General features: G+C 33.6%; 1 long non-coding RNA gene and 1 pseudogene across 1 annotated transcript in view; one reads left to right on the plus strand and one right to left on the minus strand.

The window, feature by feature from the left end:
* Positions 1-23,304, plus strand: part of LOC142870464 (uncharacterized) — a 189,711-nt gene that overhangs the window by 79,271 nt on the left and 87,136 nt on the right. The gene's annotated exons all lie outside the window — the stretch shown is intronic.
* On the minus strand, positions 21,339-22,073 carry LOC105868091 (AP-5 complex subunit mu-1 pseudogene; annotated as a pseudogene).

Genomic DNA, 23,304 nt, shown 5'->3' on the forward strand with positions numbered 1-23,304 from the left:
ATTTTTTTTTTGTCTCTCTGACTGGAATTTAATCAGTAGAAATACAGGAAATATTTTTTGCTCTTTAATGTACTAATACTCCTCAGCAGTAAGAATAGTACTTAGAATGTAGTGGGTATTCAATGAATATTTGTTGAATAAATGGTGAATATAGATTGTTATAAATTTACAACTTGTGTGACAGCTAAACCACATCTTGCTTTCAAAATAAAAAACATTTTGAAGGAGGCATGTTAGGGCTGTTTCTTAGTCCCTTTAGGGGGTTATGACCACATCTCCTCTATAGACTATAAAATTAAAATATATATTGAAAATGCAAAAAGTCTGTTGACAGTAGTTGAGGAAACCAAGAATACCTTTATTCAGTATAAGCATGCAGAATAAAAATGTATTTTTGTTTGTTAGAATATCTTTTGTGTGGGAGGGGAAAATGTCTCCTGGGAACTGCGAGAATACTTTCAAGTGTTTGTAGTTGTGTTTAATCTTACATTTAATTACTTAAAACATAAAAAGAGCAAAGCACAAGAACAAAGAGTAATAAATTAGATGAGGGAAGATCCATATGTTTTTATTCCTGTATTGTGGCTCTCTTTGGCTGGTCTGCCCAATAAAAGAGCATGAGACAAAGGTGTATATGCAAATAATTTACGTGGGAGCGTAATCCTGGGGAGCAGAAATTAGGAACTGGATAGAAAAACGGGAATGAGTAAGAGTAGTATCAGTGAGTGCTATTGATGTAGCTAACTTACCAGAAAACGGGTCGTTCTATTCCATAGAATCTTTAGAGGATTCTTATTAAAGACTGCCATGATTTGAATGTGTCTCCTCCAAGATTCAGGTGTTGCCAATGTGATAGTAAAAAGAGGTGGTGCATTTAAGAGGTGATTAGCCATGAGGGCTCCTTCTTCATGAATGGGATTAAAGACCTTATAAAAGAGTCTTCCTGCAGCATTCCTTCCTAGCTTGCCCTTTTCTTTTCTACCTTGTGAGGACAGTGTTCCTCTTCTCTGGAGGATGCATCATCAAAGTGTCATCTTGGAAGCTGACAGCAGCCCTGACCACACAGCCTAACCTGATGGCATCTTGATCTTGGACTTTTCAGCTTCCAGAACTGTAAGAAGACAAATTTGTGATCTTTATAAATTACCTGGCCTCAGATATTCTGTTATAGCAGCACAAATGGGCAAATACAAAGATATACCTTAAGATCTTGTATACTGGAAGAAAAGGATTCATTTATCCCTAACTTTCCAACATCTTTTGGCTGAGGGTTGCTCCACAGGGTGACCCTTGTACTCCCACACTTCCAGGTTGCCTGTGGTTAAGCAGGAAATGAGAAGTGTACAATACTTTGAAACAAGGCAATGCCAAGATGCAGCTGTATGAAAATGGTTGAAGCCTGTGTGGGAGTGATACTGCAGCAATGTCAGGAATAAAAGATGAAGATGAAGTTAAGGGGATTTGAAGTGGTAGATAGATATCCAGTGGCCCTGTGTTGTCCTTTTATTTCTTTCCACGCTAGATAATATTGTTTTCTCAGATATGGGGTCGTTTTCCAAGAAAAAATTTTTTTCTAAAGGGATATTCTGATTCCTTATTATAAAATAATTGCTTTATTTTTATTTTTAATTTACCAATGGCAAAAAAAATTTTACTGAAATTTTGAAAAGAAACATATTTTTTCCAAAAAGGACAGTGACAAAACAAGTGATGATGATGGATGTCATGCCATATAAAGACCAAAAGAACCTTTGCTAGTTTCACTAATATATTCCATATGACTTTGCAGTCATAGTCAATTGCTAAAGTCTAAAAGCACCATATTTTATTTGAAAAGATATGCCAACTAATAAAAAATGAGAACTCAAGTAACACTCACATACAAAAACATAAGATATAATGTAAAACTTAAATTATTTGAAAGAAGGCAATTTTTTTTTTATTTCAACATATTATGGGGGTATAAACATTTAGGTTACATACATTGCCTTTGCTCCACCAGAGTAAGAGCTTCAACATGTCCATCACCCAGACAGTGCACGCTGCACCCATTAGGTGTGAGTATACCCATTCCCTTCTCCCCCTTTCCACCTGCCTGACACCCGATGAATGTTACTACTATATGTACGCATTAAGTGTAAATCAGTTAATACCAGTTTGATGATGAGTACATGTGGTACTCATTTTTCCATTCTTATGATATTTCACTTAGTAGAATGGGCTCCAGCTCTGTCCAGAATAATACAAAGATGCTAGATCACCATTGTTTTTTTGTGGCTCAGTAGAAATCCATGGTATACATATGTCACATTTTATTAATCCACTCATTTATTGATGGGCACTTGGGTTTTTCCACATCTTTGCAATTGTGAATTCTGCTGCTTATAAACATTCTAGTGCAGATGTCTTTTTTATAGGATGTCTTTTGTTTCTTTGGATAGATGCCCAGTAGTGGGATTGCTGGATCAAATGGTAGTTCTACTTGTAGCTCTTTGAGGTATCTCCATATTACTTTCCACAGAGGTTGTACTAGTTTGCAGTCCTACCAGGAGTGCATGGGTGTTCTTACCTCTCCATATCTATGCCAATGTTTATTGTTTGGAGACTTTTTGATAAAAGCCATTTTACTGGAGTTAAGTGATATCTCATTGTGGTTTTGAGACTAGAATCTATATATAACTCAGCAAGTAGTATATATACTACTTGTATATATACTATTAGTATACTACTTGTATGTATACAAGTAGTATATAACCAGTATATAGTTATAGTATATAGTATATAGTTATAGTATAACTACTAATATAGTATATAGTTATAGTATAACTAATATAACTATACTAGTTATAGAATATATACTACTTGCTGTATATATACTTTCTAGTATATATACTCAAGCTATATAAAATCAGCAAGAAAAAATTCAAACAACCCCATTAAAAAGTAGGCAAAGGACATGAGCAGAAACTTTTCAAAAGAAGACAGACAAATGGCCAACAAACATATGAAAAAAAATGCTCAACATCTCTAATCATCAGGGAAAGAAGGAAAATTGAATTTAAAAAGTGGACAGAAGTGGACAGATATTTGATATTTCACATTGTGGTTCTTCTGGCACCTTTTAAAGTAACACTTTGGGTTCTAGATATTTCAGATATTACTGGAAGTTTATATTAACACTATTTTCTTAGGAATGTTGGGAGTGACTAATCTGGAGTAAAGGAGTATAATGTTTCAGTTATACCATAGCTCAACATATTAGGAACTGTGTAATGATGTAGAAACCACATCATACCAAAGTACTTTTAGTTGCTTCTTGAGGAATGCACAGATATTGCTAATATACTTATTATATGTGTACTTTGAACATGAGAGGAATATGAAGAAAGAATATTTTTTCTTCAGTTTCATTGCCTACACACACAACTAGTCCTGATCTGTATAAAAATGTTATTATTAATTTATTTATCAACAAATAAATCTGTGTGTTTTGATGGTCTAGCTGCAATGGTATGATAATATTTTGAGTAATTACCCAGATTAAGGATTTTCTTCCAGAGTGTAAATCAACTCACTGCTTTCTTCATAGAGAAAGTTTTGCAATGGAAAAAAAATCCACTGATCTAACTACTGGGCTTAATAATGTAGTAAAATTTATGAATTATATAAAGGCTAATGTATTAAATCAGAGATTATTTTCTTTAGTACAGGATAATATGAATGCTGATTATTAAGAATTGCATATAAGTGTGATATTTACTGAGAGGAAATTCTCTGCCAATAATTTTTGAACTATGCAACAAACTCTTAATATTTCCATAAGACAAGAAAATTGATTAGTCGAGACTTTCAATGGGAATTGACAGCAGACATGTTTATTTGTCAGATATTTTAGTTTGTTTTTAATGACTATAAAGCTTTAATATAAGAAAGCTAGGTCGTTTTTTTTTCCAATGGCATATGACATCAAAGGGAAAAAGATTTAAGTTTAAGAACAGGGGCTATACAAATCATTATGACTAACCCCATAATTTAAAAGAATAATTAATGAAGGAGTGATATTTATATCATATATCTTGATAAGTAATGAGTACTGTCCACATTTGATAGAATTTTACTTTTCACTAAAAGAAGATTCAAACATAGAAAATTCATGAATCCGATACTCATTTCTTTCATGAAAATATAATTTAAATATAACTATGTCTCTATAGGATAAATTGTTGGAATTGGCTATTTATAAGTGACTGAAGTTAAATTTTGAAGATATAGCATTATTCAATTCATTTGGGATGAAATAAAATGAATACTCTGAGATTGATGAAACTGCTTTAAAATTTTTTCTTCCATTCCTATCAGTATACCACCTTTACTCTGGTTGTTCTACTATGAATGTTATTAAAACAGAACATAAAAAAAGTTAAGATATACATAATTGCCTGTAAGTAGTGTTATAAGGACATATGGACTGTCTCAGAGGAGATTTTGTCTTATGGGCAAATTCTCATCAATTTTTTTCCTACACTTCTGATGCTATTTTTGACTACTTCTTGAATTCTATGCACATTTGGCACTCCTGTGCCTTCTACTGGCTTTGCACATAATATTCCCATATCACAAGATATAAACAAGAGTAAAACATTAATTTAGGAACTTTCCATATAATACTGTCACAAATTTCATAAAATTGTAGAGTGCAAAGTAAAGTATTTTAATCAAATATTTGCCTTAACCAAAGACTATTGTACTTTTGACCTAATTTGAACATTATTAAACAGTCCTATGTGTCAGTTCTTTACCAAGAAGTGAATGTTTTCCAATTCATTCAGATATAGTAATACTGGATAATTGCCTGACATTTTTCACTCATTCTCTCTGTCCACTTCCTTTTTTTTTCTGGTTACTTCCTAGTACCTCCGTCTTGAGTGAGTGAAATATATTTCCCTATCTCATTGATGTTGGCTTGATCCCATGATATGCTGTGATAGGTGGATAAGATGTCAGTGGATATGATTTCACTAGACATTTGAAAGGTGCTTATATGGTTTGAGTAACTCACATTTGCTCTTGTGATTTGCCAGAAGAACATGCTTCTATTAGCTGCTGCGCCAAGGGGAATGTGAAGACCTTTGGAGTGGACCTGATCACAAGCTAGATCCTAGAGCCAAGTTCAGCTTGGCTGAACCCAGGAGAGCTATAGCCAACTTATAGAGCAGTGTTTTGAAATCCATAGATACTTAGAAAGTCACAGATACTTTGGGGTGCCTGCACACAGCATTATTGCAGCAATAGATTACTGATATAGTATATTTCTAAAATTAAAAAAAAATCTTTAATTTCTAGCATTTCTTTTTTTCTTATGACTATCATTTTAAGGATTTTCTTCCAGAAGTCTTCTCTTTTAGTAGGGTGAAATGAAGGTATCATTATAGTTCTTCTGCAGGAGTTCACATATTACTGTCATCTGATGCAATTACTTCATTAGGGGTAGAGGTGGTTGGTTTTCTGACAACCATTGCCTGGCTAACGAGGAGCAAAGTTTAATAGTAGTGGCGACTTTGTAGCAAGGTGCATTTACACATTTCAATGGGTGGTGACTTATGGTGACTTAAGTGTCTTACTGAACCTCACAGGCATTCTGTGAACCCTAAAATCCCTTGCAAATGTCTTGCTGATTAAAGTAGCTGGAGTGGATTCTATTATTTACAGCTCATGACTCTAACTGATAAATATGTTGGCAACTAGGAAGCAGTCTCTCCCTCTACTCTCTTTTTCCCTTTTTATAGGTTCTGTGTGGGATAATAATATCTTCTTAAGTCTCACGATGATCCTTTCTAGTTGGCTATCATTTTGTCCAGTTATCAACAGGGTTGCTTCTCTTAGCATGAAGTGCCATCTACAATGACTTATGTGGTGTTTTCAATAACTGCTGTATCATCAGGTTTTGACATCAACACTTCCTCTATTTTACATGCCTCTTTCTTGTTGCCATGCCACTCTTATCATGATACATTTTTGGGGTCACATGTACATTGATCTTTAGTCTAAGCAAGGCAGTGCTTCTCAAATATCTCCGTGGAAGGATCATTTTTAACAAAAATTCCTAGTCCGGTATGACATTTTGTGAAATATAATAAGAATGAATAGAAAAATAAAGAAACAGGTACATTCAGAATCAAAGCTCATATATTTTTCTTTAGTTCAATAGAAAACTAATTACTTTTCAACATATATAATTAGAACAAACAAGATCAAAGAAAATAATTTAAAAACTATACACATTGCTTATTGAAAATGTGCATATAGTTAATCTAGAAAATCTTTATTACATTTGCAAATTTGTATGTTATACAACATTAACTAAACAAAAGGTTATGAGTAAAACAGAGATTTCCTATATCAAATGCCTGCTCACACACTGAATGAACACCATGTATGTCGTATGTCAATATTTAAATTTTGACTGTAGTAAATGAGCTTGTTTCTTCTTGTTAATTTACACAGTCTCAGATGGATGTGGAATTGGATTTTGAATGAAATGTTGCTTCTGGTAACCTATAATATATAGGTTTATTGATCTGATGGTATAAGTGAATTGATAGGAAAAAACACACTTAAGTTATAGAATCATTTTTTTCTGATGCATCTGCAGATGTGCTGTGGTTTTACTAATCTAAGCTAAGTTCACTTGGGCTTGGTGCCACACTATGATTTGAGGTCACTGAGTTTGAAGTTGTCCCTACATGTCCCTATGTTCTCCTTGGACTGACTGCCACCTGGGGCATGCTCCTCTTATAGTGGATCATAGGAGCACAACAGAGCAATGCAAACAAGGCATAGCTCCAGCCTCACCTCAAATCAGAGCCACTGATATCTGCTGTTCAAAGCAAGTCCTGTGGGCAACCCCAATGTCAATGAGGCATGGAAACACATTCCACTTATTTTACAGAAAGAGTTGTAAAGTTGTATTTAAAGTGTATTCATGCCAGAAGTCACTGAGAACAATTATCTTAACTACTGCATCTACTTTCATAAGTATTCATTTTCTTTCATATTGGACATGATTATAACCTAAATTAGTATAAATTGGGGCTGAAGCACAATGATTCTTAATCCAAGTCATAGTCTTGGTGGCAGGACTTCACATTACAGCCTTCCTCTCCTATCCATGATGATATTAAATGGAAAATACCACATTATGGTTCTGTTTTTATACATTCTACAAAATGTGAGGATAATACACACAAAGCCACTAGAAGGCATATGAGAGCAGAGTGTAGATTGAAATCAAGGTGAAATAAAGGCAACAGGTGGGAAATAACCCTGGAGAATTGCCACCACTCCCCTGTAAGGCCATAGAACTATCACTAGATTGAGAAAAAATTATCCTAGCTCCCTTTATAAATCTTACAGACAAGGCAAATACGTGATACCACATTTTATTTAAAAAGAACACATTATTTTTGTTCCTTTAGAAAAATGCATAACCACTTCCATGCCACTATTATCATGAGCTATAGAACTATTACATTTTCACTTATAGTACTTGGACCTTTTGTAGTAATGTGTCAATGTTAATTTCCTGAATTTGATGGTTGTGTTATTACTGTGTAAGAGAATGTACTTGTTTATAGGAAATATGCAATAATAAACTTGAAGACATGAGACATTGTGTTGGCAGTGTACTCTCAATAGGTTCAGGAAAAAATACTTTATTGAATATTTCTTACAATATTTCCATACGTTTGAGAATTGTGTTAAAAAAAACTTTAAAAAATTATGCCAGAAACAAAAACATTCCTTTCCTATCAGTATACCACCTTTATTCTGGTTGCGCTACCATGAATGTTATTAAAACAGAACATAAAAAAGTTACGATATATATAATTGCCTGTAAGTAGTCTTGTAAGGACATGTGGACTATCTCAGAGGAGAATGGGCAAATTCTCATCAATTTTTTCTTATACTTATAAACTTAGGGATAAATGTAATGAAAGGTATTAAGACTTTTATGTAGAAATGATAAAACTTTATTAATATACATTTTTAAAAAACTAAATAGACATACTATGTTCATGGATAGAAATTTGAAATATTTTAAAGATGACAATTATCCTAAAATTCTATATATTAAGTAGATTCCAATATAAATAGTAACAATTTTTAAAAGGAGCTTGATATATTGCTTAAAAATATCCAATGGAAGAACAGAAGTTTGAAAATAGTCAAAATTCTTTTTAAGAAAAATAAATTAGAAAAATGTTGATATAGCAAGTCATATTATAATAATTCAGTAATTATTCTAGTGTTTTTGTGGAGGGAGGATATTTTTGTCTGTTTTACAATGTTAGATAAATAGATCAATAAAGCAGAATCAGAAGTTCAGAAATAGACTAATGCACAAATAGAAATATAGTTTAATAATTTGTTACTCAGTTCAAAGAGGAAAAATACATTTTTCAAAATAGTGTTATAATAACTGTTTATACAATTTAGATTAACTTATTTCACTGGAAATTTTAGTGTCTTTCCAAATCCCCTACTGTTCTGAAAATCATGATGGTATCTCAGTGTGGATTACTTTTCATTCATTATGCAGGAATCATGCTAAGTGTTTTGTAGATAAAAACTAGTATACTTTATTCAAATGAGCCAAAATCTCCTGAATTAATTTTTTGGAAATTTCTTATACTTCATTTTTTCTAATTTTTTTCAGTCATTTTTTTTTTTTTTTTTGAGACAGAGTCTCACTTTGTTGCCCAGGCTAGAGTGAGTGCCGTGGCATTAGCCTGGCTCACAGCAACCTCAGTCTCCAGGGCTCAGCGATCCTACTGCCTCAGCCTCCCGAGTAGCTGGGACTACAGGCATGCGCCACCATGCCCGGCTAATTTTTTGTATATATATTTTTAGTTGGTCAATTAATTTATTTCTATTTTTGGTAGAGACGGGGTCTCGCTCAGGCTGGTTTCGAACTCCTGACCTTGAGCAATCCGCCGCCTCGGCCTCCCAAAGTGCTAGGATTACAGGCGTGAGCCACCACGCTCGGCCTTTTTTCAGTCATTTTTATTGTTCAGATACCAATCCTTTTGTACTAATCCTCTAATTTTATTGTACCTATTTTTAATCTTTTTTCTATTATATTTACTATGAAATTTTTACAACATTATTTTGCAATCTCTGTACTGAGTTTTAATTTTTCTACTATGTGTTTAGATTCCCAAGGTTTGGTTTTGTTCTCTAAATATTACTTTTTATGGCATGCTTTTTTTTCATATGTACAATGTGTTCTTTCTTTTCTCTACAGAAATTAATTATAGCTCCCTTTTGTACTTCTAGTCTTCCTACATTGTTCCCACTTATTCCAAAATCCTTTTGGAATTTGTTTTGTTTTCTACATGTTCTGATAGAAAATTTCCTTAGATATCTATTGATACTTGGCTGTTGCATATAATTAAGAAAAGAAGCTCTAAAAAGTTGAATGGAAGCCCTATAAATTAATGAGATCATTTCCCTCATGGGTTTCACTCTAGATTATTCTAGCCGGGAAATTTTATTTGGGTATCCAAACTGTCAGGAACTGTATGTATGTGTATGTGTGTTAATATATATGCTTGTGTGTATACGTATGTTTATATATACATATGTTCCTCTCTGAGAAGAATCTCCTATCTTCTGGCCATAGATTATATAATAAGTTTTTCTGTTATTTATTCTGGGACCCAAGTAGGGGGTTAATGATAATAGTTAACACATACATAGTACTTATTGTTTGCCAAGAACCAGAACATGTACTTTACATATATTTGCCCATTTAATCTTTAACCTTTACATCAATGCAACAATTTTGATCACACCTATTTTTCAGATGAAGAAATAGAGGCACAAAGAAGAAAACTAACTTATCTAAGAAAACTAATTTATCTAAAAGCTTCTTAGATACAAAGGTGAGATTCCAACTTGAGACTATGTTCTTAAATGTGATACACCTGGTTTCTTACCTATGCATGAGTTTAGCCTTGCTGTTTTTATTTTGTTTTTGATGAAATTGCCCTCAGCTGTGACTAGTGTTTCACTAGTGTAAAGCACTTATTACTGCCCCTTTCTAGACAATGCACTTACAGTCTTTTTCTAATGCAGGAGAAGGACTATTGCCAGTCTGAGTTAGGTGGGTGAAGATCAAGGTGTCCAGTAAATTTTTAAACAGACTTTACAACTATTCTTCAGTTTCTTGCACCCACTACTTCCATATATAGAGGTCTATAGTTCGGCAAATTCTCGCACATTTCTAGGATAATCCAATGCAAAGCAGGTGGTTGTTTGTCTTTCTCTCTGGCTATCTTAAGTTTCAGCCTTCTCTGGTCTTCTAAATTTGTTACCACTATCCATCTGTTTTACATTTCCATTTTTTCCCTTGCTACTTTATTTGTCCTTATATGATAATTCTTTTTAAAAAATCACTTCAATTTCTGTGAGAATTTAAGAGGAAACTGGAGTGGACATGTGTGTTTATTCTCTCATCTTTAACAAGAGCCCACCTTTATTTTTCTTCTTACAAGTTATTTGTGACTCACCTCGTATTTGTAGGTAGTGGACTTTATAGCTGAGAACCATGTACTGAATAAAGAAAGTTCTCTTTTTTCCACCTAAAATGTTCTGATTTCAGTTTGTTGAAGAGCATAACAAATCAGAGGCCTGATCCTAGCTAGAGACTGGCTAGACTCAATGAATCAGCCACATCAACCAGGGGCTTCTAGTGGGCAGGGTATGCAAATCTTGACTCTAAATTGAAGATAAAGGAAATAAGGATAAATTCCTTCAGGCTCTACTCAAAAGACTAGGAACTAGAAGCTGTAAGAAAATGAGCATTGATACAGTGTCTCTGTGTGTCTACTTAAAGTTCCTTCATCTTTAAGCTCTTACAGCTTTAAGGCTTCATATACTAAATCTGTTTGAAAGCCAGACAAAATAACTGCTACAAAAAAAGAAACTATCAAGAAATTTAACTGTGTAGTGCAGTGGTTCTTAGCCTCTGCTGCACTTGAAAATCACCTGGGGAGCTTTTAAAAGTCCCGATTCAAAGGTTGCCCATGAGAATAATTAAATCTGAATCTCCAGGGGTGAGACCCAAGTATAATAATAGCATATTTTCAGGCTCTTCAAAAGATTTTAATATACATCCTTGTGTGTTGATTGTATGCATTGTTTTGAGTATTCCTGGATCTAATAGTGAATCTGTTGAAGAGATGTAGTTGTCAGGTTCTTTCTGGACAGCCCTGAATATTTTGGTATGAGACTAATTCAGTTATAGAAAAAAACTGAAAATAATTGATCCGTGATTTAGTCTTAGGTAATTCCTTCCTAGAATTCCTTTCAGAGCTCGCTCACTTCAAGCATTCCTTCTTTCCTGAGAAGTTATTTTTCTAAGACCCCTTGAATTCTAGCTATAGGCTTGTGACTATATATATGTATATAGGCATATATATATATATATATATATATATATATATATATATAATATATATATGACTTTTTTCCTAGCAAACTTTTTAGCAATTGGAAACAACTCTTATAGCAAGGTGGCTTGGAAGGCTGAATATAAATAACTAGATCCTGAGCTGCTGCATTAATTGGTAAAGATAGACGGTGGGAAAGTGAATTTCAGTCCTGTTAGATTTTGTTGTGAAGCAACCTCTCTCTCCAACAGCCATCTTAATTTAATTACCACGTTCTTTGTTACTGGCTGAATTTGTGACAATGGTAGCTTTATGTGTCTCTCTTAATAGGAACTGAGCAGAGTTCCCTCTTGAAACATCAGGGTCAGAGGAGCAGTGGTTGAAGTGCCTCAGTACATCACTTGACTGGAAGAGCTTTCCAGTTAATATACTTAGGGGAAGTATGAACCATTCCACTCCCTCCCCTCCACCCTTTTTGAAATAGCATCCTGCCGGCTTGTAAATGTGTTGGGAAATACAAAAGCTCATTGAAAAAATACAGTTGTTAGGACATATAAAAAGAGAGGAAGGGCATGAAATTTTGAAGATTTCAAAGAAGGGAATAAATGTTAAGCTCCTTGCAATACTTGAGGCACCCATTCAATCAAAAATAGAAAATAGTCATTATGGGAATAAGCACAACCAAAGGGGTAATGCCTCCTCTAAAATAAATGGAAACACCACAGTGCAACTACATGCCCGTATTCTTTTTAGGTCTAGGGAAGTAGACTAAGTGAAGAATATAAATGCCAAGCACTCTTCCTTATCTTTATCCCCTGTATTACCACAGATTTACATGAGGTTTATTTTTATCCAGTGTGGGATCTGTAAGCAGTTTCAACCAAGCCAATTGAACAGGCAAAAGACTCCTCTAATCATGTAGGGTCTCATTTGTTTTTCATTTCAATTCCAACTTGCTGCCCTAAAATTCCTTTATGGGATAGCTAGAAAGAATCAGATTTTTGTAATGCTTTTGTTTTTATTTATTAAAAATGAGAACTTTTTTCACTTGTACTTGACATAAAACCCCTGACATTATTTAATAATAAATATAAACACTGTATGAACAGAACTCCAGACCCCTAATGGATTCAGATTGGCCAGCCCAGAATATGAAGCAGAATGAGCAGTGGGGAGAAGAATGGTGAAGACAGACTACACTATAGGAGTCAAAAAACAAAGATAATATAATTATACTTACAAAGCTTTGATAACCACATTCTCAAATCATTTAATGGAATAGCCAATGTCATGAAACAATGTGGATTATGACAAAAAAAAGAGCAGATGAACTCATTAAAATATATATCTAACTGCACAATATTGTAGCTTGTTTTATTTTAGAGTAGTGGATGATCTCATTTTGTTCAAACCTACGTATTAGTAACCTTGGAAACTAATATATAAAAAGGAATGTAGGTAAAACAGCATGATACCTGCCACATAAGAGTTTTTTTAATTGGTAAGAATTTGTTTGGCTGTAATTGACAGATAAAAAAACTCTTAAGAAAAAAAACACAAGAAATATATTGCCTCATATAGTTAGAAACTGTATCGTTGATCCATAAGCAATTTGGAATTAAACAAGTTGACCAGGAGAAATGAAATATGATTATTGGAGAGGTACAATTGAATGTGCAATACTGGAATAAGGAGGTGGGTCTAGGTCTTCTGAATCACAGCTTTGAAATACAAAGGAGAGATGATTTTCCCAAAGGAAATTCAAGGTGCTATCACCAAAGTAAGAGGGGGAAGAAAACAACCAAGGAAAAACAGCTGTGGTTAACATCTACAATCAAAAATCAAACAATGGGGATTAAATGAATGGCCATGTTATGGACAGGGTTAAGAGAGAATGGTGATAACAAGTACATGGACAATTTTAAGAGATTGTGGCAAAATTAACACTTTGTGGTGCATGAGAAGTATATTGCAGTATTCCCTTTGTTTTTAGTTCTTGGGTTAAAAAGTTTTGGGTTTTTTTTTTCTCTTTTAGGTCCATGCAGTTCTACACTGGAGATTACAATGTAAAATAACTCATAATTTTTTTTTTATCTATAAAGATATCCTGTATTCTATGAACCATTAGTGCTTTGATCTGGGTTCCTCAAAATGATAGTTTCTGAACCAAACCCAGATCTTGTTAGGTTGCTTGTTTATACGCTTTCTTTTTTTTTGTTTTACTCTTTTTTTTTTCTCTACATATAATAGGGTGTTTGTATCCATACACATCATTTTTATAAAGTAGGGCTTAAAGGCAAAGAAATGGGCAAAGACTTATCTTTGTACCAAGAGCAATGAATAGTGATATGGTGTTCTCTGTAGGACATTGAATGAGTTTTTAAATGACTTTCATTGTAAAAGTAATATGTGTTCATTGTTGGAAATTGGTAATTACAGATACAAGATTACATGCCTACAAGTTAGTATTTATTTGTACCAAGCATCTCATTATTCCCTTACCAAACCCTAAGAAATAACATTATCCCCATTTTACAGGTAAAGAATCTATTAAGAAGTTTCCCCAGTTCCCACAGTGGCAGAGTTAGGGTATACACCCATGTATGTTTCATACTGTTATTTTTTTAAATTTCTCTACACATACATAATAGTTCTACATATTTATGGGGTACATGTGATATGTTGATACAAGCACACAATGGGTATCTGGGTAATTGGAATATCCCACATCTCAAACTCGTATATTTTTTTGTTGAGGGCATTCCAAATCTATTCTTCTAGTTACTTTGAAGTATGCAATAAATTATTAACTATAGTCACTCTATTGTGCTACCAAACGTTAGATCTTCTTCTTTCTATCTAATTGCATTTGCACACCCATCAACCAACCCCTTTTTATCCCCTCCTCTCTACCATTTTTCCCTGCATTTGGCACCACCAATGTAAAGCTCAGGTTTCTTTAGCAACACAAACATTTGCATACCTGGGAGAAAATGTTAATTTTAAGACAAAAATGCAAAGAGCAAAGAAATAGTGTTTCAATGCTTCTAGTGTTCTGCAAGTAAAAACAGAACAATTGAAAAAGTAATAACCTCATCATAGGTCCAAATTACACTCCTTTATTCTGCCAATAATTATGACAGCCTCAAAAGTGATTACTGATGAAAGACTCTGTCACCTTTCTGTTAAAATTAATTTAATGATATGCATCCTAGCTTGGATCTGAGTCTTAGTTTTTATTTATCTATTTATTTATTTTTGAGACTTTGGCACAAATTGTGCAGGGGTGTTATAGTCAGAAAAATTTTTGCTACATACATTTTTTTTCTATATCCTTATGATGCAAGAGTGGAGTATTTTACCCTTATTCATTGTTACTTTATGTCTACAATATTTTCTCCTCATTTATTTTATGTTATGATTTTCAGCACATTGAACAATTTTAGATTTTATCTCATAATTTCAATTTCTTTTTTTTTTTTCTTTTTTTTTTTTTTTGAGACAGAGTCTCGCTTTCTTGCCTAGGCTAGTGTGAGTGCCGTGGCATCAGCCTAGCTCACAGCAACCTCAAACTCCTGGGCTCAAGCAATCCTACTGCCTCAGCCTCCCGAGTTGCTGGGACTACAGGCACGAGCCACCATGCCCGGCTAATTTTTATATATATATATATTAGTTGGCCAATTGATTTCTTTCTATTTTTATAGTAGAGACGGGGTCTTGCTCAGGCTGGTTTTGAACTCCTGACCTTGAGCAATCCGCCCGCCTCGGCCTCCCAGAGTGCTAGGATTACAAACTGAGCCACCGCGCCCGGCCAATTTCAATTTCTGATATAGCTTTATCTATTATAAGTTGAAAAAATTCCTTAACCTTTATTCATTAAACACTACTGAATTAAAGTGTAAAAGCTGCTATTAACAATACAATATATTTTTGGTGGGGACAGAAAAAATATTTTGCAATAGGCATTTTCTTGTTAACAAAAACAATTCTGATGCATAAGGATTTAGTTTCTTATAATCAGCATCTAAGAGCTAACTCCAAAGCAGCATTTGCTATGAATGAAAAATAGCCATTACCCTATGACTCATTCATACTTTGCCCTTCTAACCAGAAACATCAGAAAAGATGCTAATTCATGTCAAAATATGACACTTCTCAGATATGTTAGGTTTTTTTTGACTCCTTAAATAAATGTGCTTCTTGTGGCTAGTCAGTCAACAACCGCTCATTAAGCACTTTGCATGTACAAGTTACCTTTTAAATGAACACAGTAAAATCCCACAAAACATATACAATTATTGGTTTTTAGGGAGCTACTGTCTATCCTAAAAAGTAATTGACATGCACACAAAAGATGCTAGTGGCAATCTAGATTACATTTTTAATTATCCATGTAGATAATAAATACAATGGGAAGAATTGGAACTAGGTGCAGACTCACTCTGCCACTTACCCATGTTATCATTTCTGTGTCTATATTTCTTTATCTGCCAATGAGTATATTAATGAAAGGTAGGATTGCTGTGATAAAAGTATACTCTATACAGTATAAAATAATTATCCAAATCTATTTCTCTCTATCTCAAAATACTACCTGACACTTAATAATTTCTAGATAATTTCTTTTTATTTTCCTAAACCTGCATACTTATTTTAATTTTTTGTTGATTATTCTTATGGTTGTATACCCCACTAAACTTTAAACTATTTGAACATATTTGCCTGGGTCATAGTCAAATTTATAACACTGGTATCTTACTGAGTACAAGTACTGAAGGTGTAAGCTGGATGGATGTTGAATTGAATTGCTAAAACTCAGGTCCAGACTGAGACAGGTTAGTTTCAGAAGCAATTAGAAACTGAATGATATGTAGAGAATGAAAAATAAGCAGCTCTAAATAATCTTCTGTTGGATATTAATTTACATCAAAATTACTTGATGTGCAGTGTCTTGACAAGCATGTTTCATATATTTTGAGGTTTTTTTTATTTCTTTGTTTGTTTTGAGCTGGTGGGTAAATTTTGTGTGTTATTTGATTTGGGGCAGAATATCTTTGTTTTTTTATAAAAAATGTCATGATTTATTTAATGAGAATTATTCTCAAATATAACTCTACAGTTATGATGTTGGTTGCACAATTTGTCATATTAAAAGTCAATTTGTTCAATTCTATAGCTTGATAAAAAAGAGGATAGATTCTTATTGAACCTATGTAAATACCTAGATTGCCATGAAAATGCAAGGAGATTAAGTAGAGTAGTTCTCTCTGGACTCTCAAGAGTTATTGAGATCAAATTTTATTATAAAAGGTTATTTTCAGTTTGGAGAATCATAGTCTACTATATCAAGAGTTAAAAGGGCTTTCTCATATATATATGTAAAATTGTAATCATAAAATGATACCAAAAATAGTTCAAACAAATAGCAAAATTATTAATTTCTCTTACTATATCATTCTAGTCATTTGTAGGTTTTATAACTATGGATCTTGGGTAAGCAGTCTGCTTTCATGAAGTAGGTTTGTTTCCAGACAGAAAAACGTCCTGGAAATACTGACTCAGTCAATTGATACTGTATGAACGTTTTCTAAGCATTGTCAACCTGGAAGCGTCTTTTAAGCATCTATTCATTGAAGCATCAATAATTTAGAGTATTTGATGGAAACTGCTGTTTGTACAAACTGTTCCACAGGAATTGTGAATGCCTTTTTGTTTGCGGATGACGTAAATTCTAACCTGTAGTTTACGGCAATTCTTTCTGGCAAGCGTCACTGGGAAGCAGAAAGCTGTTTTGTTGTTAAATGGTGAGAGTGAGCAAGAATTTGAGAAAGGAGGAAAGCAAATTCTCTGTTGGGGTTCATTCAGAACACTGCTATTTCAGGAGTCTGATCAGTGTTTCTTCTTAAGGTAAAATATAATATGGACATGAAGGAATTGAAAAATCACCAGGACCTTCCCATTACATGTACAATTTCTGAAATATGTACTTTACTACTATTTTGCTTGTACAGTCTTCACTTAGGGAACATTGAGTGTTTCTTCTACTTTGACAAGTTTTCCCACATGGATTTTACAATAATGTTGGACTAATTATGCAATATGGAACACAGCAAACGATGTAATTGTTCCCATCATCTTTTTTTTAATAAGGAAGGTGAAGTAACAATTCTTTGTGTTTATGTAGGAAATCTATGGGGTCCTCTTGACCAGATAGGATTGTGGGTACTGAGAAATAATATTTGGTTATTCTTTTAATCAAAATGATAGCATGTTTTAAATAAATACAAAAGACAGGAAGAGTTTTGTAAGAAACTTTAGCTTATTTGTAAGTGAAGAATTTATTTTGATTAACCAATTGCATAATAAAATAAAGCCTAAGGAGAGAAGGTTATTCCACTGATGTCTGGGATCTCTGCTGTGTGGAAAATACACACAGAAGATAGAGAATGATCAATTTGACATAGAAAAAGCCACATTTTAGTTTTATATTGATAAATATTTGGCAAAGTTTTCATGTACCTTTGTCTGGTTATGTTACCTGGTGGATAAACCATCAAAACTGAGTGAACTTTGCCAGAATTTATTGCACTGGACAGCTTCCTTTCAGGCTCAGGTATCTTAAATCAAGGCAAATAAAATTAACATTCCTCATACTTTCTATTACCTGCTATACACATTAAAGTTGTCTCCTTTTCTGAGTTTATTTTCTTATTATGGATCAAACTTATATTCTATTTCAAGACAAACCTACTTTTTTTTTCCTTGAAAAGCAAAAGCCTCAGCCTAACATACACAGTGGTTTTCTCAATCATCATTTCTCCTAATACAGTCTAAATAAGCAACATTAGTTATGACTTTTAACTAAAATAGCTATATTCTATTGCACATGAAAAACTGGGAAGTAGTACTGAGACTTGTCTGTCATATACAAGCATTATTTTAGCAAACAATCAAAGCTCATAAATACATATAACACAAGTATAGCCACATACATCCCTTTTTCATTTTACTAAAGTGGCGAGAATGAACAGGTTCAAAACATAACCCAAAGATAGAGCCATTTCATGCCACATGCAAATAAGAAGCAAACTATATAAAATTGAAAATTATGCTCTACAATCATGTTTTAGTATTTAATCTCACTTATAAAGTAGCTAAGAATCCAGTTATTATTTTAATATTATTCCATGGATTTTAGTTATCTAAAGATCCTAGAAATAATGTTTAATATAATATTCTACAAAATATATTTAAACTTTACATTAAAAATCTGTCAGATTTATGACTCAATTTAATTAAATCCACATTTGTATTTTTATGATCTTAAATATTATATAAGTCTAATTCTAGTAAACCAGTATGAGTTTAGAAATTTCAGATACATTTATCTCTTAGTGAGAAAAGAAATCCAAATTTTATTTTAGAAAACCTTTTATAAACATCTTATAAAAATATCTTAGTTATAATGTTTATAATTATAAAAATGTATAGTTTACTTCATATTGAAACTCAAGCAACAGACATATAGCTATCATTTATTTTTAAATAAAATTTGTTGATAGAATAATTTTTAAAGTTCACCTTGATTGTATGATCCTGGATTCCTAAAATGTTTCTGAGATAACAGTGTATATTATAAAGGTTTGTGTTTGTATTTTTAAAGTGTTATGGATTCATTTTTTTATTTTCTGTGAAATTTAAATTTCTACATCTACTTATTTACATTTATAAAATAATTAGAAGAGAACTCATTTAAGAAATGTTGTAATCTAACTTGCATCCTCTGGATGAAGGAAAATATTTTACACTTACAACACAAGGTAAAAGTTACTCAATTACAGACACATAGACACACAAACAACTTATATCTTCAATTTTACAACTTAAACCACAAGTTGAAAGTAAACACAAAATTTTTTAAAAATCATCTGTTCAGATTCTAAAGAGCTGTTCTTCTTAGTGGACTATGCAATTTTTTATTGATATAAACTCACAAACAATCAAACAGATTAAGGATATACTAACAAATAAATAGATCCACAAAACATATATTCTTCTCTCAATCAACAAAGAATAGAGTGGGGAGAAGGAAGGAGGGGTTGGACGAAAACCTACTTAACGGGTACAATGAACACTGTCTGGGTGATGGACACACTAATAGAACTAACTCAAGCATTACAAAAACAATCCATGTAACCAAAAACATTTGTAACCCCATAATATTTTGAAATTAAACAATATCATTTTTGAAAAAAAGTTGTGATTACTATAAGGGCAAATAAAATTAAAGGCATTTAGATTATTTAAAAAAATGATAGATCCCTATAATCTATTTGACAGAGATCATGAAATGTTTAGACCATAAAATCAAATATGTAATTGTTAATATTACCAAAGCAGAGTATCTTGTTGTCTGTGCACAAATGGAAACAGAAACAAAATTATTAAATCAGCAGAAAAGAAAACAAGAAACAGAATCAGCAAATGTCTCAGTTCTATTGTCACTGGGTTTCATATTGGAACCAAGAAAAGATGTGCCTGGGCTTAACCATCCCGCAGGGAGCCTTTCTCTGCCTTCATAGTTTGCTTGGCTTCATCAGGCGTGTCCACTGGCATCTCTGTGCCACGGTAATATGGAGATTTAATATTCGGCTTTTCCTTATTTTGCAAGCACATTACAAAAAAATAATTGGAATGTAAATAATTGTGACCTACTTCTGGTTCATAAGTCATTAAGAAAATAGAAACAGCTGATACCATATTCTAGCAGGAGTCAAGGGAAATGAACGAGCAGCACCTATGCACTCTTCACTTTATATTCACTATGTAATTTAGTTCATACACCAATCTAGTGAGGTAAGATTTCTATTTTACGAATGAGGACCCTGGGCCCAAGGTCTCTTTAAGAAAAGATTGCATTTGAACTGTGGTTGGCCTAACCCTAGAGTCAGAGCATTTTTTCCACTGGCCACGTTGTTCATTAACCACTCCAAGGTCTTTACTGAAAAATGTTTAAAAGTAATATAATGAGCAGTTACCCTTGTTTTAGATTCCTTAGTCATCAATCTTGACTTTCATAAAACTCCAAGACTACTTTCATACACTCATTTGAATGTCAACCTTTGTTGAATATTTGTTGCATAACCATATACAACTTGAACTATTATTTACTATTCTTATGTTTTCATTTTTAATTTAAATTTATTGAAAGAGGAAATTTTATAGCACCGTTAAAAGTAAAACCAGGCCAGGTGCGGTGGCTCACGCCTGTAATCCTAGCACTCTGGGAGGCCAAGGAGGGTGGATCGTTTGAGCGCAGGAATTTGAAACCAGCCTGAGCAAGAGCGAGAAGCTGTCTCTAGCGAAAATAGAAAAAATTAGCTGGGCATGGTGGTGCATGCCTGTAGTCCCAGCTACTTGGGAGGTTGAGGCAGGAGGATTGCTTGAGCCCAGGAGTTTGAGGTTGCTGTGAGCTAGGCTGATGCCACGGCACTCTAGCTGGGGCAACAGAGTGAGACTCTGTCTCAAAAATAAATAAATAAATAAAAATAATAATAAAAGTAAAACCAGTGTGTTTGCCAGACATAGAAGAAAAAGAGAAATAACTATTAAAAGGTGGGAGTGCATGCAAACCTTAGGGTGCTGTTAGGCACCAGCAGCTGTTCATGCAAGCAGGAGACTGAGGGAGAAACCACCCATGCAGACCTAGGAAGTTGGGAAGCTCTTTTGGTGCAGGGAAGTGGTCTTCAGTGGGAATTTGAGGGTCTCATCAGGCCTTGTTGATGTTACCACATCATTCATGCTTTCACTTGCAGACATCAGAGATTCTTGACATTCTTGATACTCAGCCTATTATATATTCTATCTCATTTAAACATGAGAAAATTACAGTATTAAAATGATCCATATGTTACTAGAGCAGGAGCTTCAGAATTGCAGAGGTGATAATCAAAAGAAATTAGTTTCTGATGTGTACTTATTTTGCTATTCCTCATGTGAAAAACTGAACTGAATACTAATCTGCATAACACCCAATGAGTGTGTAATCTAAGATCCTAAAATGAAGTTTTAAATATTCTGTACCTTCAACTCATATCTGTTCAAATGGCTGTTCTCATGGCTCTGGGCTCAAAAACTTACCACTCCAGAAGAGTAATTTCCATCGATTTTGTGAACTTTTAGCCAATCCAGATAAACAACCTCTTCTCTCAAAATATTTAGAGGTGGATAAAACTAACTTTGTATTCTAAATGTGTGATTAGACTCTTTCTACTATAAAAAGGTATATGAGCTTCACAGAACGCAAAATTATTTTTCACACTTCTATGAAGTTTTAAATTAAGTCCTAATTTTAGTTGTACGTCTTCCTCTTTTATTTGTTAAAAACCTAAAATTTGTGGGACATGGACCTGGGGGTGGGGTACAGAAGCATAAGTGGAATAACTCTAAAGGTAGAGTGCATGGAAATTTCTGTAAATGTGGAATCATCCATTGCATCGGTATACTAGAAGTCAGAATGGCAGAATTAAGAGAAGTCACACAAGGATGAACTAAAATATCCTGAAGTATAAATCCATTGGTGGGAAGCAGAATTTTCAATATTTTTGAATATTTACACATTTTAGATACATTTTCACACCAGTATGACAAGGGAACAGTGATCCTGGGTTGGAACCAAGTAAAACTGTCATGCAGTTCATCATGACTCGGCCCTCACCTCTCAATCTTGAGAGATTGGGATGATGAAAGGTAATAAGGATCCAACTAAATATGTAGGGACTTCCTGCCACCCCAGGGCTAAGTGTGGAAACTCAAACTCTATTGACATTAGGACCTACACCTAGTGTCATGGGCATGGCTGTAATAAGGGAAATATTGCTGTTCTACCTAGAAAAAGGTGAATACTGGGTAACCAAAGGTAGGTAGTAAACCAGCTACAAATACTTGCTGCAGGAAGAGTGTTGTTAGACTTGGTATTATAAAATGGGCTGCTTAAGAACCTTCAACAACCAGAAGTGCAGGCAATGACCTTTATGAAAAACAGAGTTTAGATAATGATCAGGAGGGCCATGAAGCTGCTGCAGCTCCAATGCCGACCAGCAGAACACCTGTGGACAAAGGAGGAGGGGAACACCGGATGGAGGGTTAGAGTAGCAGAGAAACAAGCACATCTGCAAAATATCTGTCTTGGTTGTCTCCAAGGGAAGACAGGGATGAGAAGGGACATGGATCTTGCTGTTTGAAAGATGTAAAATTGACCCAGTGGACTCAAAAGTCAATTGGGAAAGGAAATTCCCATGGAGAGCATAAATTGGCAATAACTGTGGGCTACCAAGATTATAAACAATACCACTTAAAAAGATGAAGGCAAGAAGTTCTAAAATCCAAGGTTATTAGACTCAAAGATGATTTATATCATTTGTCAACATCCAATCAGAGCAGAATAGATTTTTCCTGTATGTTTTAGAATGTAATTAATTTACTCTTCTTTAAGTGTAAAACCTTAATTATCCTTCTAAATCTCTCCCAACATGCCTATAGAAGGTTAATCTCATTTGAAATATTCTAATTCAGAGAAACAGGAATATGGAATTTGGCATGAGGCAAATTTTTGTGAGTAGAGGGTGTTAGTAAAATAGCAGAGATTAGGTAAATTTTTGGGAGGAAGGACAAATATGAATGAAAAGAATTGTGAATAAAACAGGCTTTTTTTTTTCAAACTGACATCCTCACCAGTCTGCTTCCTTAAAGCTTAACCTCTTAAATGCATCCCCTTATACTCTAAGAAAATTATTATGTGGCACACATCTCTAAGTTTTCTCCTCCTACACTGTAATTACTTTTTATTTTC

The sequence above is a fragment of the Microcebus murinus genome, chromosome 4, assembly GCF_040939455.1.
Source record: "Microcebus murinus isolate Inina chromosome 4, M.murinus_Inina_mat1.0, whole genome shotgun sequence".
NCBI classification, from domain to species: domain Eukaryota; kingdom Metazoa; phylum Chordata; class Mammalia; order Primates; family Cheirogaleidae; genus Microcebus; species Microcebus murinus.